The sequence below is a fragment of the Artibeus jamaicensis genome, unplaced genomic scaffold, assembly GCF_021234435.1.
Source record: "Artibeus jamaicensis isolate MK-2021 breed Jamaican fruit bat unplaced genomic scaffold, CSHL_Jam_final scaffold_369, whole genome shotgun sequence".
In the NCBI taxonomy this organism is placed as follows: Eukaryota; Metazoa; Chordata; class Mammalia; order Chiroptera; family Phyllostomidae; genus Artibeus; species Artibeus jamaicensis.
The window spans coordinates 15,833,853-15,851,390 of NW_026522042.1; positions in this window are offsets into that span (position 1 = coordinate 15,833,853).

Genomic DNA, 17,538 nt, shown 5'->3' on the forward strand with positions numbered 1-17,538 from the left:
ATGATTTTAATTAGATTTTCATACATTCGATTTAAATAAGAAATAAGGATTTTCCCTCTTAGAATGAAAAAGAAGGAAACAGGGTAGAGTTTTATGAAATATATAAATATGTGAACACATTACTTAACAAATTATATTAATAAACTTATAAGACAGTCTTTGTTATATCACTTTGTCTTGTCTTTATAAATAAATATTTGAGAAACTATAGTTACAGCCAAGTTTTTACTTCTGGATTCCCTTAAAAGGAAGTTAGCACCTTAAAAGCACTTAATTGTTCCTTCTAAAATCCCCCTATACTCACCAATCATAGTTATGTACTATAGCATCATAAAATACCAAGAGATGCAGAAAGTTATGTCCTTTCTCTGCTTCCAATATATTACACTCCTCTTACTTCTCCAGTAATACTTGAAACAATAAAAGGGAAAGAAACAAGTAGCCCACAGCTATTGATCACTCTATGTGTAACCTCCTGAAGCAATATGATTCTTTTCTTTTAATGACGGATTACTGTTTATAGCCAATGAGTTAGCTATAACTCGTTATAGCCAACGAGTTAGAACACATGTCACCTATATATTTTCTAAAAGGCAATAATGAACAGAATTATTTTTGTTCTTTGGAAAGAGAAGTGATTCTACATGTTGGTAAGGCAGGATGATGAAGTGGAAACAGAACATAAACCCAGATTCATGGACTCATATTTCAGTTACTAACTACTTGTGCTACTTTGGGCAAAACATTTCATTTGGGGGAACCTCAGTTTACCGATCTGTGCAATAATGTGACTATATTTATAACCTCTAGGTCTGTAGAGAGTATAAAAGTATAGCTTGTCACTCTGCTGTGCTAGAGATTCAAAGAGTTAGTCATTGCATTTTAGCAACATGATTTCAATAAACTAAGTAAACATCATTTAAGTAAGTTATTTTGGGAATACTAGTAAGATGAGATATAATACCATAAAGTTAATTCTTAAATATTTTAATAAAATAACTCAATGAAACATAAGTTTTTTTGTAAGAAACTAATACATTATCATATAAGTATTTTATATTCTTATTGGGAACCATTCATATCCTTCATTCTGGGTATATAAAAGACTCTATAATATTACACTCATATTTTTACAACATACTGAAAACAAAGCTGAAAGAGTCAACTACATACAATTTTCTAGGTGAGTCATCCAACCACCCTCACTCCATCTGGTACAGAATCGACAGAGCACCAGTAATTTTGTATATGGCAATAGAGAAAAGTGAAAATCTAGTTTTACACATGGTTGAAAATCAACGAATATCCTTCATTCATGTAAAATGTCTCAACACATTTTTAAATTTTATGAGAGCTTCACAACTACTTCTGGAATGATGGCAGAAAGTTCCCTGTAGACACACTTCTTAGCTAAACAAATATAATTGGTGAACATTATACATGTCCCCATTTTTAAATCTCTAGACATATTCTGAATGGAGTAGAATAAATGCAGAAACATTTATTCAAGTAAATCTACCCAATGTTGGTAAGAACTGTGAGAATCGATTGCATTTGAACCATAACTCTCTCCTTCTACCCACAAGCTCAGCATGACAAAAAAAATCTGTACCCTTTGATGTGAAGACAAGATCACAGGGCTTTCTATCTCCAACCAACCAGTTGAACACTATAGTAATCTCAGGAGGGCCAGGCCACCAGTAGTTTTCATATCTACCCCTGCTTCTAACGGCAGAAGCTTTATGTCAGACAAGAACAGATGAGAAGGCCTGCCCCATGTCAGCCCAGCAGGCTGAAAGAATGCTGTTCCTGTGGCACTCAGTAGCAAGGCTGAGGTCACACAGAGAGAGGCAAGCCGAGGCCATGTGCTACTGCCCTTGCTGAGTCCTCTCACTCTTAGTGAAGGGTGTCACTCGAAGAGAAGCAGACCTCTGCACTGATGCCCGGGTCTGGAGCAGCTGCACAGGGTTCCAACCCATATGGAACCTCTGACATAACCCCAGAGACCTGACTTTATTTAAAACAGAATATGAAAAAGATCACATTGAAGAGCAATTTAGAACACCATAGAGATTTTGACTGAGCTGTTAAAATGAATAAAATACCAGTATACAATCCACAACATGGATGGACCTCGAAACAACATGCTAAGTGAAAGAGGTCATCCCCAAAGAAACCACATACTGTACAATGACACTTACATGGCTTACTTACCTGACCAAATTGTAAAATAAATTGTCATTAGTCCATAGCACATGCATTTTTAGAAAGAGCTACAAATATAGCAATTCACACAACACCCACTCATCAGTTTAATCAGCACCATACCAGCTATATAAAAATGCCACTCACACAGAAACATAACTCTGCACCAAACTACAAATACGTATAAAATTATACCATATAAGAGTTAGAAGAAATAGTAGTTCCAATTTTGTATCTTATGGTACTTTGAAATCTTTTCAAATGAACTGCCATCAAAAAATAAATATCTAAGAAGTTAGACATAAAGCATAGCGATACTTAAGACATAGATTCTGTTCTACAGTAGTTGAATACTTGGAAGCACCACATGTCAATATGTGCCAAAGTCTTTCAATTAATTAAGTCACTATATTTGGATCTTCTGGTGGATTTACTGCTTATCCCAAGCAGGTGTTGATAGATTAAAACACTTTTTTTTCTGTCTGATTCCTGATTAAATTTGGACAAAGAACCTGACAGCTGTCATGTCTCTGGGTTTCCATAACTATTTCTTCAAATCAGAAAGCACCAGCCTTCCACATGAGAAACGTGTAGAGAGCCATCTTGAGTAGATAACTCTAAAATTAGCAAGAGGTAGGAGAAAACACATTATTTTACTCTGCCACATGGTCCGTTAAATTGAATGAGAGCAGAAACTTTTAAAAGTTATAATATGGGATGGGAGTAAAAGACAGAAAACTGTACTTGAACAACAATTAAATAAACAAATTTTTAAAAAAGATATAATGAATTTATGTAACTAAAAATAAGGATGTGGGTCCTGACTGGTGTGGCTCATTTGGTTGAGCATTGTCCCAAGAAGCAAAAGGTCACTGGTTTGATTCTCAGCCAGGACACATGACTGGGTTGTGGCTTTGGTCTCCATTGGGGCATGCAGAGATTGGCAACTCCACTGGTGTTTCTCTTACATCGATGTTTCCCTTGTTTTCTCCTTCCTTTACCCTCTCTCTAAAAAAAATAAAATCTTGTCCTGGCTGGTGTGGCTCAGTGGATTGAATTTTCGACCGTAAACCAAAGGGTCACCAGTTCAATTCCCAGTCAGGGCACATGCCTGGGTTGTGGGCCTGCTCCCCAGTAGGGGGTGCACAAGAGGCGACACACACTGTGTTTTTCTCCTTCTCTTTTTTCTTCCCTTAACTTTTCTCTAAGAGTAAATAAATGAAATCTTTAAAAAATAAAATAAACCACTTTAAGAATAAAATGTACAAAAATTCTGTAAAAAGTAAAATGAAATCTTAAAAATATAAGGATGTGCTGTTCATTTCCCATTATTCCTATATTCTTTTTCTTATTAACAGGGCAATATTCTCATGGCCTTTGATTCTTACCCTCAGAATGGATATGTGTGATGATGATTGTATGTCTAATTTTCACTCATGAATTGGTACTTGAGTGCACCAGGTTCCTTCTTACACCTTTTAATCCAGAGAACCTTAACACAGATAAGTCACATCTCAGATTATCGACAAAAAGGAAATTCTCATCAACCCTCTATCTCTTGATAGCATTCAGATTATTAAAATACATTTTGTTTTTTTGCAAAGGGAAATTAATTCAGAAAATATTTCTTAGGCTATATTTCTATTCCCTCCGAATTTCTTCTTCTTCTTCTTTTAATGGAAATAATGCTTTATTTAGTAATTGTCACTTTGCTTTGTGGAGATCATACCGTACCTTTCTATTGTAGCAGCGAGAATAGAAGTCTACTCATCAATCTCTTTTTCTCATGTTTCCTCTGAAGAGAGAAATACACAAAAGTGTGAATGCAACACATGAAACAAATTGTGTGGTACCTATATTCTTCCATTCCTTAGTTTCGCTTGCCTCCCTGCTGTTTCCTGTCAATTCACTGGATCAGCAGTGAAAGGACCCTGTGAATCCACACGGCATCACCATCCAAGGGCAGCCAGGTAAATGTCTGGGTCTTGAATTTGGTTAAAATATTTCTCAGACCGTGGGACTTCCCCCAAACCCGCAACATTGACGAAGTAACACCCTCTGGTCTGTGGTGTATGGTGGTGCTGATTAATTCCTCACGGAGAAACTCATTGACAGGAGGTGAAAGGAGCAGGAGACAGAGTTTTCTCCTTTACTTCCTGCGGTGGTCAGTTTAGAGGCACTTTTCTTTGGCCTCTTGGAGCACATCGTATGGTAGAGAATCACTGGGGCAGCAGCTTGCTACATCTCTGCACAAATTGTGAAGCCCAGTCAGGTGCATTTGCTTCTCATCTGTCTCCACCTCGGTGTCTATGTCCCTCACTCTTTCTGCAAATGCTCCGCCCAGCAAATCATTTGCACCCAACCCTTGGCCTGCCTCAGTCTTCAAGGAAACTGGATATGAAGCACAAAGGCAAGGAATAAACTTTGTTTCCCATCTGAGACTATCCTTTCATGAAGTGCTTTGCCGTATGTAAGAGTTACCCCAATGTGAGGACCAAGGAAGGCTTTTCCAGGACATGAGAGATGGACCAGGACCTAAAGCAGGATAGAACATGCATATTTAGCATATATGGCTGAGTAATGATATATGATACACTTAAAACAAGAAAAATGTGGATACAATTATAATTTTACTCTATTAACAGTATGTCTTGTATTTTCCCACCTAAAATAATAAAAAGAAACAGTAGAAAACATATACAGTATATATTATTCATCTATTATACAGACCATAAAATCAGAGTGACCTGTATTCTCTAGTTTGTTAAATTCTCTGAACCTCAGCTTTAGGTTTTGTGAATACAGGAATAAAATATTTAAGTAAAATGATATTCTAAGGGCCAAATGAGATGAGGAGATGTGTCGGAATATACCAAAGGGCAAGGTACTCCAAACGTTGTTTTTTTCTCATTCTCTTACCTGGATGAAAGTCATCCTCTTATGTGATGATCATTAGAATTGTCACCCATTAGCAACTTTTGGGCTGAGGAGCTTTTTCCTTCCTAACTTTTATGTATTTGTTTAATTCATTCATTCATTCAGCAGTAAACCAAACAAACTGAAAGTCTTTATCCTTTTGGAATTTATGTTCAAGAAGCTGTGTCCTGCTTTGCTCCTTTAATCTTCCAAACCACAGGATTACTTATTTCTACCTTAAAATATGCTAAATTACCACCCATAAACAAGACAAAACATCCTATGTGTTTTCTCCTCTCACAATATAATATGGTTTATTTCAGTGCCAAGTCTGCAAATATTATTTTCATTTTTCTGACCTCCCATTAACTCCTTGACCTACTATATAACAGAGCTTCTATCCTCTACATTTTAATAAAACTGCATTTTCCCCAGTTTACAAATTATTTCTTAGTTTCAAAACATAATGAATCCTTTCTACTTGTCTCACTTGACCTCACTGCACTATTTAACTTGTGGTCCATTAATTTATTCTTGAAAATGCCCTTAGTTTCTCTATAAGTTTTCTTTTATTATTATATTTTACTGATTATGCTGGTACAGTTGTCCTGATTTTCCCCCCTTGCCCTCCTCTGCTCCGCATACCTCTGCTCTCTCGGGTAATGTTCACAACATTGTTCATGTCCAAGGGCCATGTGTGTAAGATCTTTGGTTACATCATTTCCTATACTGTACTTTATATCCTCATGGCTATTCTGTGACTACCTATCTGTTCTTCTTAACCCTCTCAACTTTTTATCCATTTCCCTACACCCCTCTCTCATCTGGCAAACATGAAAATGCTCTCTATATCCATATTCTGTCTCTGTTCCTGTTTGTTTAGTTTTTTAGATTCATTTTTTGGAAAATATTGCCATTTTATTATTTATAGTTTTGATCTTCTTTTCTTAAATAAGCCCCTTTAACACTTCATACAATAATAATTTGGTGATGATGAACGCTTTTAGCTTTTTCTTGTCTGGGAAGCTCTTTATCTGCCCTTTAATTTTAAATGATATCTGTGCTGGTCAGAGCAATGTTAGCTATAGGTCCCTGCTTTTCACGACTTTGAATATTTCTTGCCAATCCTTTCCAGCCTGCAAAGTTTCTTTTGAGAAATCAGCTGACAGTCCTATGGGAATCTTTTCATAGGTGATTATCTGTTTTTCTCCTGCTTCTTTTAGGATTCTCTTTATCTCTAACCTTTGGCATTTTAATTACAATGTGTCTTGCAGAGGGCCTCTTTACATGCATCTCGTTTGAAACTCTCTGTGCTTCCTGGACTTGCGTGTCTATTTTCTACTTTTCTTTGAGCATTCAAGCTAAATATTGAATTTTGATTTTGTTGACTTTGTCTGTTTTGTTAAAAAAAGTGTTCTTGCCTCAAGCCCTCTTATCTTTTTCAATGCGCTAGACTTGCTTCTGAAACTTTTTCTGTCCTTGTTCTCAGGCATCCCTCCTCTTCCCCTGCATTACTCCAAGCATAAGTCCATTCCTTCACATTCAGGTGCGGGCACCTGTAGTCCCTGCATATGTTTGGTGCTTCCTCACTGTGAGGTCCTGTGAGCAAGAGTGGACTTTTCATCTTTAGAATTATTAATTTCTAATATGATTTTGAGTTCATTTTAAGCTCTTAATTTCATCTTACTTACATGAACTAATTAATGATTGATATTACTCACTCCCATGATACACCTCCTGTGACTTCTGGTGACTCTCATATTTTTATAATAAGTTCTTTTCTTAAAGAAGTCTTCATTTCTTTAATTGTAATGAGCCCAGGGTTATCAACATAGAATAAACTCAAGTCGTGACAATTTTCTTGCCTAAAATTTTCCAGTGTCTCTTAAAGTTTTACAGAATAATGTTCATAATTTTTAGCAGAAAAAGTAATTTTTTTCTGATTACTGTCTATAAGCTACATGCGATTATCTTTTGAAATGTTCATTTTGATGAATCATCTTGTCTAGGTTACAATTCCCAGTTACTCAGACACTAACTTCATCTTTCTGTATAGGTATATTTTAGATGTGATTAAACTTCACAGTCAGTTAATCAAAATCAGTTTAAGCAAGAAATATTATCCTAGATAATGCTATGAACCTAATTTAATCAGTTGAAAGTTCTAAAAACTGAGTTGAGACATCTTTAAAAAAGAACAAATTCTGCCCGTAAGTAGCAGTTTCAGCCTATGCCCAAGTATTCTAGCATGTCCTCCTTAATGGCCTGCCCTATGAATTTTGGACTTGCTTACCTAGCTCCCACAATTGTGTAAGCCAATGTCTTGCAATAAATACATTAGTATATGAGTATATCTTTTACTCCTCTGGTTCTCTGGAAAACGTAGATTGATACAGAGTTTGGTACTGAGAATAATTTTAGGGGAACAGAATCCTACTGATGAGTTTTCTGATTTTTTTGTTTGTTTTATGAGAAACAGAACTGGTTTTCTCATTGGATTCTGTTTAAACATCCTGATTGTTCTAAGTTCAGTGGGAATGAGAGTACTTTCCCATTACATAATGTGCCTATGACAAAATGTAAAAATAGAGTCACATAAAATATCGCCATTGGATACTCGTACCCAAATACTTGTACGAGTTAAAATTCTGGAGAATTATGTATTTGATAACTTCGAACATTTTTGTCAAAATAATGAGTGTAATGAGATTGACTGACTGCCCCTAACTGAACTCGAGAAAGTGGAGAAAGACAATGAGCCCAGGGATTCAAACTGGCAGGTCAGGCTCAAGCCTGTACTGATAGATTCATTAAGAATTCCCTATGACCTGAAGACTGAGGGGAAAGACGACCCTGGTTTACAGGTAGTTCTGTCTGACACACAGCACCCACTGGAGGAGCGTATTACAGCACAGCAGCTGCCTTGGAGCATCCCTGCAGGACATTGGTGAAGGGACCCACCTGGAGGACTCTGAAGACACCCATGACAACCACCTCACGCAAGGTGCATAAAATCAGAACTCATTGCATGAATATTTTTGAAAATTATTTGAGGTGATACATATGGCCAGTAGGACATGTGTTGTATTCTAAGCATATAATGTGCATTCTTATTACCTATTACCTATTAGTATTTTATAATGTTCCTCAATTCTTCTTAAATAATGTATATTAATATCATTAAAAATCTCTAGTTTAAGTACTACTTAGATTTTGAGAGAATGAGCTGTGATTTGGTAGATAGAACTGACCATTTAAATTTTACACTAGGGAATGCTCAATTGAAACGGTTACTTAGATTTTAGCCAGACAATGTGATTCATAAAATTAAATAATATAACTGAATATGAAATTCAATGTTATATAAGCTTACCTAAAACAAATATACAGAATCTAATTTTGAGAGATTACATATTTAAAATAAATGATTCAACTTTTTATATTTTGGATGCACAAAACATGTTACCTACAGCAACATAAAGCGTTGTGCAAAAAGAGAGAGAAACAAATATAAAAAAGAAGTGTCTGAAGGTTAGAATTAAATCAACAAAGGATAACTTAAAAGTGACATCCTTTTAAAATACCATTGTGAAACAAGAATTCACAACAGGAGTTAGAAATGTCAACTCTAAAGAATGAATTTCTTGGCTCTTGTCAATGTAACAAAAGGCTTAAAATATTGTTTTGAGTACATTCAATCTTTTCATATTTAAAAATATCTCAGTGGTTGAAAAATACTATTATTCTAATTTAAAAGTATATTACATACATACCTCTTATGCTCTCATATTATGAATAACCCACAGGCGTTTTGCATATCTCTGTGGATTTTTGACAGGAATTGTTAATAGTTGAAATAGTCTTTTGGGGTGTGATCAACTTCAAAATAACTTTCATTTTCTCTGAAAACAGGACATACGGAAGGAGCATGTTCTTTTCTCCTATGGTTTTAGATATTATTGTGTGAGACTGAACTTTTGAAATGGCTTTCTCCACTTTTTAAATGTGAGGGGCTGAGCCCGGGAACCAGAGCAGCAGGGCTGCGGGTGGCAGAGGGGAAGAGTTGGCAGGATCCGTTCCTTGGTGATATTGTTGAGTTCCTTACATAAGTACCCTAACGTTTCCCTTTCACAGTCTTTTTGTTAATTGATACAATAAATTTGCCTTATTATAAAACATGCTAGTTATATTTGCTTTTCTGTTACTTGACCAAAAGCATGACAAATGGCGCCCACTCCAGGAGATGTTTAAACCTGGATTTTCCAACACATGTCCCAGCTTTTATTATTTCTTTATCTAGAAATCACAGACATCCATGAGCTATATGCTGAGAGCAGAATTGTGCCAAGACCTGAGATCTGCACAACAATATTGTGAGACATTAGCTAGCAACCTTAGATGAGTTGGATGTGGAAAAATGGCAATGGTTTTGTGAGGGTGTCCATGCTACCTGATTCCATGAAATCTGTTAAAATTTGGCAGCTGGAGTCCCCAGGATTTTGATTTCAGAACTATTACAGTCAAGAGCAATGAGGCAAAGCTGATAACTTGTTTAATTTGAAATGATGTCATCCTAGTTAGGAAGTATAATCATGAACCAGTACAATGACTTACTCTGTTCTAGAGAAATCAGTGTCATAATTAGCCTTGTCAGATATGGATGTCTTGGTATCCTACTCAGATATAAAACCACCTAAAATAGTTGTATGGGTCAAATGTAGCCAAATGTAACTTCACCTGTGAAAGCTGGATTGTTGACCTATAATATTTTGGGGACAATAGTTTTTTCTACCTCAAAGCTACTGTCATTGTGAATCTTCTTAGAACACATTTACATATTCAATTTTCTGTAGCTACAATATAAAAATTAAATTATTTTTGTTATTAAACTGAATAATACAAGTTTGTTAAATTCACTTACTATTTCTAGTAGCTGTGTATTTGATCCAAGAAAAAGATTTTCTTTTGTCTCCTGACGACTAAAATTGCTAAGGAAAGCTTATTTCCTTTACTTGAATGCAATATATTTGATATTCGATAAAACTTAAATACACTTGACTCATGATCATTTTTTTGAAGAATTTTTTTAATAGTGATTCAACCTACAGGTACATTATTTATTTTATCCTCAATTCCTCAATTAACTCTGCCTATCTCCTTTTCTCATCATTCATGTTTTTCATTATATGTATTTCTAGTTTCATAGTAAGAAAATAAAATACTAATAGGACAAATCTAAGAGTACACTATATTTAAATAAAGTATAATTTGTTTATGGTGGAGGTTTTTTTTAATTTAGTTATTTTTCAAGTACAGTTTTTTTGTCTATTTCTCCCATCCCAGCCTCCCCCACCCCTTGCTCCCCACCTCCCTCCCATTTCCACCCCCCTTAGTTCTTGTTCCTGTGTCCTTCATGTTTGTTCCTCCAAAGCCCTCCCCTTTGTCCCCCTTAAATTCCCTTCCCTCTCCCCTCTGGTCACTGTCCCCTTGTTCTCTATTTCAGTGTCTTTGTTTTTTTTTTTTTTCTGCTCGCTTCTTTGTTTTGTTGTTTAGCTTCCTGTTAAAGGTGAGATCATATGGTATTTGTCTTTCAACACCTGTCCTATTTCACTCAGCATAATGCTTTCCAGTTCCATCCATGTTGTTGCAAAGGGTAGTAGCTCCTTCTTTCTCTCTGCTGCATAGAATTCCATTGTGTATATGTACCACAATTTTTGGATCCATAGGGTGGAGTTTTTATTTAAAAATTATTAGTTTCATTTTGAACCAAAATTAATTCACTTCGTTAAATATTAAGGTTTAAATTTGTTCTCTGAGCTGATAAGAAAGTTATAGGAAACTAAACAAAAATTTTTATATGTAAAATAATTAAAAAGAGGTATAGGATTCAAGAACCTTATATGTGACTGTTCTCTTTACTGTGAGTACAAGAGCTCTTACTGCATTTATAGCATAAAATTGCAATGGGCTCTAGATCACATCAAGGAATTTTTGTGACAGTCTATCTTTACTAATATAAGGTGTTAATCTATATCTTGTATAGATACTACATTTCTGAACATATTTACATTAATATTAACATATAAGTTGAAAGTCATAAACATATTAATGGCATTTCACAGGTTTCACCTATTGTTAATCATTTCAGATTTAGCCAAATTTACAGTTATTTTTAAAAATGCTTTCTCCAAACTTACTCTTTTTGTTACACACAGTGAAAACTCGGTATAATTTCCAGCATTTGAGACAATTCACAGTTAGGTTTTTTTTTCCCGGCTTTGGCATTTGCAACGGGACTGAGTCATGTTCAAGGTGCTCTGTCACTTTCTAAATCTAGAACACAACGGGAAGCCCTGTTCCTTCTGGGATCATCCCAGTAGTTGCTTCAGTTTCCTTGAAAGTATAAAGAATTTTTAAAAATCCAGAATATCTCCTTTTAAAGTATGCAATTCTGCTTTCTCCATTATCCTGTTTTTCTGGCCAACTATCAAATGTTAGCATGTATCTTCTCTGTAGGTTGATTTGCCTCCTTGGCCTATTAATCTCTTTTCTTTTTGCAGACAGTCCTACCCAGGTTTATGATCATGAAGCAGTAACATGTGTGCGTTTCTGTTTGGCTCTTTTTGCTCTTTATCTTGATTGCATTTCTTTCCTAAAATGCAAATGTTATAAAGGGCTAAATTTTATTGTTCTGTATTCTTTTTACTTTTCTGACTTTGTGTGTCACCTGGCAGGACCAGAAAATATGTCAAAATATTTCCAACTTGCAAATAATAGAAACTTTCAAAACTCTTCTTTAAATTCTACATCATGTTAAACATGAAAAGTAATATAATAATAAACTTTCCATATGACATCTCAATTTGTTCAAATAATTCTATGTCTAAAATATAGCATTTGTTTACTTGGTATGAGGTTGTTGCTATTCTAAATCTCTATGTCCTTGAATATATTTTTTAAAAATTTGGGGTGTGTTGCAGAAAAGGTGGTTTCACAGACTTTCATTATTGTTGTATCTTTACCAAAAATATTCTTGATTTAAATAGATAATATTTAACTTTTTTAAGACTTGTAACCTTTTGGAAACTTAAATATAGGAAAGTACCTTTTAGTGATTATATATTCACAAATATTTAAATATTTGCATATGTGTCTATAAAGTATTTAAATCTGGTGTAATTGTGTGCTAAAATAGAAGCAAAATAATTTTACATATAAGTCTTGTATTGTAAATTTAACCAACATATTATACAGAAATACAAGTTATACCATAAATTAGATTCAGCAGCCCAAACATTAAAAGAATATATTCTACGTGAGACATAGAGTTTGAAATGATTTTAATTTAAATGCTTAATCAATGTGAAGTCAACATCTGATTATAATAGATGCATATTTATGTGCAGAAAATGTTTGAAGATATAATGAAATATTAGATTACAGAATAATACTCAACCTATCTTACTTTGAAAATTCACTCCATTTTGCCAGCACAATTATCTGAAAAACTTAAATGCCAGTGTGTCAATGTAAATAGAATATATCTTCAAATAATTATATATAATACAAATATCTAAGCATAACCAAAAATATAGCCTGTCTTTTTTGTCACTTTGAATTCTGATTTGTATTTGTATTTAGTATGTTATATGAGGTCTGTCTGGAAAAAGTACAGCCATTGTTAATATAAAGAGAATGGTTTGCATGACATTAATGTAATCTGGCAGCCTAGGAGGGTGCACTGGAATGCCCATGAGTGAACAATGATGACTTCATTATACTAGTCAGTGGGGGTGGTAGATATTGTTGAATGAGTGTGTATACTTTGTGGCTGTCACACTCAAATTACTGAATGAGTCGAGCAGTGAATCTGCATCAAATTTTGCATGAAGGTTGAACCTTCCTCTATGGAAGCTTTTCTGATGATTCAGAAATCTGCAGCTATGGGCAGCTGGTGACTGGTAGCTTCATTACAACAATGTGCCCACACATGCATCAGGTCTTGTGAGCGTTTTTGATGAAACATCAAATCACCCAGGTGACTTTGTCCCACTACAGCTCAGATTTGGCACCCTGAAACTTCTGGCTCTTTCCAACATGAAAACCACCTTTGAAAGGGAAGGTATTTCAGACCATTGATGAGATTCAGGAAAATACGACAAGACAACTGATGGCTATTGGAAGAACTGTGTGAGGTCCCAAGGTGCCTACTTTGATGGGGACTGAGGCACCATTGTCCTGTGTACACTGTTTTTGTTTCTTATATCTACTTCAATAAATGTCTCTATTTTCATAGTACATAGCTAGATACCTTCTGGACAGACCTCATGTATGGCAGAGAAATAAATAATAAATATAAATAACATGCCAAAAATCTATATACACATATGAGTAGAATTTAATGATTTTTGACTGTCTTATTTCCTAGAGACAAGTATATGGTTTCCATAATGAAAAGTTAGTAATATCTACCAATATGAATGATTGTATTTTCCAACTGCTCCTTTCGGAAGACTTCAATTTTGGGGTAAATAATGAGTCTAAAACTAAGGAGTTCCTTTAGCCAAGGAGATGGCAATGACAAGCATTATATGAAGAAGAGAGGGGGAAATAAGTACGTGTTCTGAAAGAGATAGTTTCAATTAATTCCTTTTTTCTATATTGCAGTGAAACTCTGTAAATAAATAATATCATTTTCAATGTAAACACACATACACAAGAAAATACACAAACATTTCCTCCTAGAAACTGTTTTTCACAATTCTTTGCTGTATCACACTTACTCAAATCTGCTTATTTTTTAAAACAATCACAAACTATCTTATTTCTTTTTTAATCTGATAGAAATTTTGGCATACAAAAAAACCCCCACACATTATTAAGTTCATTTCTCTGTCCTTTTGAAAGTACTTTGAGGATATTAATTATTTTAGTGATGAAGGTGTAGATTTATGACTCCAAGTGGATTCAGTAAGTATAAATAAGAAATACTTAATTAGTCAATAAACATAATGATAATATCTGCATAATAAGTGCATAATAATAACCACTTAAGTATTAATATTTAATGCATTTTGCATTAAACTAACTTACTATTTTTCCCAATTTTACATGGTATAACAAAGAACTTATTTCTGCTATTTTCCTTTGATGAAAATATGTATTTATACTATACCTATTCACAATTCATCTCCCTTACAACAACAAAATTTTTCACTGAATAAGCCCATAGTAACTGTTTAAACAATTTTGCTCAACAGATATATTAATATAAAACTTTCTGAATGATTATTTGTGTTTTATGAAAATGCATATGTGTATTCAAATATTGTATTTTATTGCACTCATTAAAAGTAGTTATTTACATTCCCCTAGTAAATATTTTCTCAATTTAGTTTTTAAATTTTTTTCCATTAGGATTTAGTCCTCTTACAAGCCCACACCCCCACAACCATCACACTGTTGTCCATGACCATGAGTGCCTTTTCCTTTTTGCTCAATCCCTCCACCCCTAAACTCACCCCACCTTAGTTTTCATCCTGCTCTCTATCTATGAGCCTGTGTCTATTTGCTTATGAGTTCAGTTTATTCATTAGATTCCACTTATAAGTGAAATCATATGGCATTTGTCTCTCTCTGACTGGCTTATATCACTTAGCATAATGTTCTCCAGGTCCATCAATACTGTCACAAAGGGTAAAATTTTCTTTCTTTTTTTAATGGCTGAATAGTGTTCAACTGTGTAAATGCCCCGTAGTTATTTTATGCACTCATCTACTGATGGACAGCGATGCTTCCCTGTCTTGGTGATTGTAAATAATGCTGCAATAAACATAGAGGTTCTTATGTTCTTCCAATTAGTTTTGTGTATTTCATCAGATATATTCCCAGAGGTGGAATTGCTGGGTTAAAAGCCAAATTCATTTTTAATTTTCTGAGGTAACTCCCTACTGCCTTCCACATAGCTGCACTAGATTGCATTCCCACCCACAGTGCAAAAAGGTTCCCTTTTCTCCACATCCTCACGAGCACTTATTGTTTGTTGATTTACTGATCATGGCCACTCTGACAGGTATGAGATGGTATCTCATTGTGGGTTTAATTTGCATCTCTCTGATGATTAGTGAGGTTGAGCATCTTTTCATATTGTCCATCTGTATGTCCTATTTAGAGAAGTGCCTAGGTTTTTTGCCCATTTTTAAAATTGGGTTGCTGATTATTTTTGGTGTTGGGTTTTATAAGTTCTTTATAAATTTCATATATTAACCCCTTATCAGGTGTATCAGAGAATATGTTCTTTCATTCTGTGGGTTGTTTTATTTTGTTAATGTTTTCATTTGCTGTGAAAAAAACATTTCAGTTTGATCTAGTCCCATGTGTTTATTTTTTCTTTTGTTTCCATTGTCTGGGGAGATATAGCTGTTAAAATGTTGACACAACCAATGTCCAAGGTTTCACTGCCAATACTTTCTTCTATGATTTTTATGGTTTCAGGTCTAATACTTAAGTCTTTGATCCATTTTGAATTTATTCTTGTGTTTGGTATAAAAAGATGATGGTCTGGTTTCATTTTCTTGCACATATCTGTTCAATTCTCCCAACACCATTTATTGAATGAACTATCTTTAGCCCATTCTATGTGCTTGCTTCCACCATTAAATATTGGCTATAAAGGTGTGAGCTTATTTCTGGGATTTCTGTTCTCCTCCTTTGATCTGTGTGTCTGTTTTTGTGCCAGTACCATGCTATTTTGATTACTATGGCCTTGTAGTACAGTTTGATATTAGGTAGTATGATTCCCCCAATTTGTTCTTCTTTCTCAGGATGGTTGTTGTTATGGGGGGACTTTTGTGGTTCCATACAAATTTTTGAAAATTTTTTTCTAGTTCTGCAAAAACACTATTGGAATCTTAAGAAGAACTGCATTGACCTAAACATTGTTTTGTGTAGTATGAACATTTTAATAATGTTAATTCTTTCCATTCATGAACTCGGTATATGCTTCCACTTACTTGTACCTTCTTCAATTTCTTTCCTTAGTGTTTTATTAATTTCAGAGTACAGGTCTTTTACATTCTTTGGTTTATTCCTGTGTAATTTACTCTTTTTGAAGCAATTATGAATGGGATTGTTTTCTTAATTTTCTTTTCTGTTAGTTCATTTTTGGGGTAAAAACACAACTGATTTATGGATATTAATTTTGTATCATGCTACTTTGCTGAATTCACTTACAGTTCTAGTAATTTTTTGGTGAAATCTCTAGGATTCTCTATGTACAATATTTGTCATCTGCAAATAAGGATAGTTTTACTACTTCCTTTCCAATTTGGATGCCTTTTATTTCTTCCTGTTTTCTGACTGCTGAGGCTAGGACTTCCAGTACTATGTTAAATAAGGAAGTTTAAAGCAAACATCGCTGTCTTATTGCCAACCTTAAGAAAAACACTTATGGTGTTTGCCCATCAAATATGATGCTTGCAGTGGGTTTGGGTTTGTTATATATGGCCTTTATTATGTTTGGGTATGTTTCCTATTTTCTCACTCTGGTGAGAGTTTTTATTATAAAAAGGTACTGGATTGTATCAAATGCCTTTTCTGCATCTACTGATATGATCATGTGATCATAAGATCACACTTAATCAGAACATATGATCTTTTTGATTAATTATTGTGTTTGTTTTGCTATTATTTTGTTGAGGATTTTAGCATTTATGTTCATCAGTGACACTGGCCTATAATTTTCTTCTTTGTGCTGTCTTTATCTGGTTTCGAAACTAAGATAATGCCGACTTTCTAAATGAGCTTGGGAAACTTACCTCCTCATGAATTTTTAAAAATAGTTCGATGCCCTGGTTGGTGTGGCTCAGTGGATTGAGTGCCAGCCTGTGAAACAAAGGGTGGCTGGTTTGATTCCCACTCAGGCCACACACCTATGTTGCAGGCCAGGTCCCCAGTAGGGGGCGCATGAGAAGCAACCACACATTGATGTTTCCCTCTCTTTCTCCCTCCCTTCCCCCCCTAAAAATAAATAATAAATAAAATATTTTTAAATGTTAACAATAAATAAATAATGTTGTTTTAATAAAGGAACAAAGCTTTTGAAATTAGAATTTCTAAATTTTAAATAAAGATAAAAAATGAAACATGTAGGTGAATCTAGGATGGCTCTTTTTCTAGAGACTTATTTTGTCATTTATTTCAACATTACAGATATGATGCTTCTTTAAAATTGTTACTTTCTTTTTTGGGATGCTGCTCAGTATAACAGTAGACCAGATTCACTTTCATGTTTATGTGCATTTTCATTTACATAATAAGTATAATTTTTGTACTCTTATTGTAATTCTAGGCTCTTCAGTAGTCATTTTATATCTACCATGTACTTTAATCATTTTTTCTAATTACTTTCATTTATTT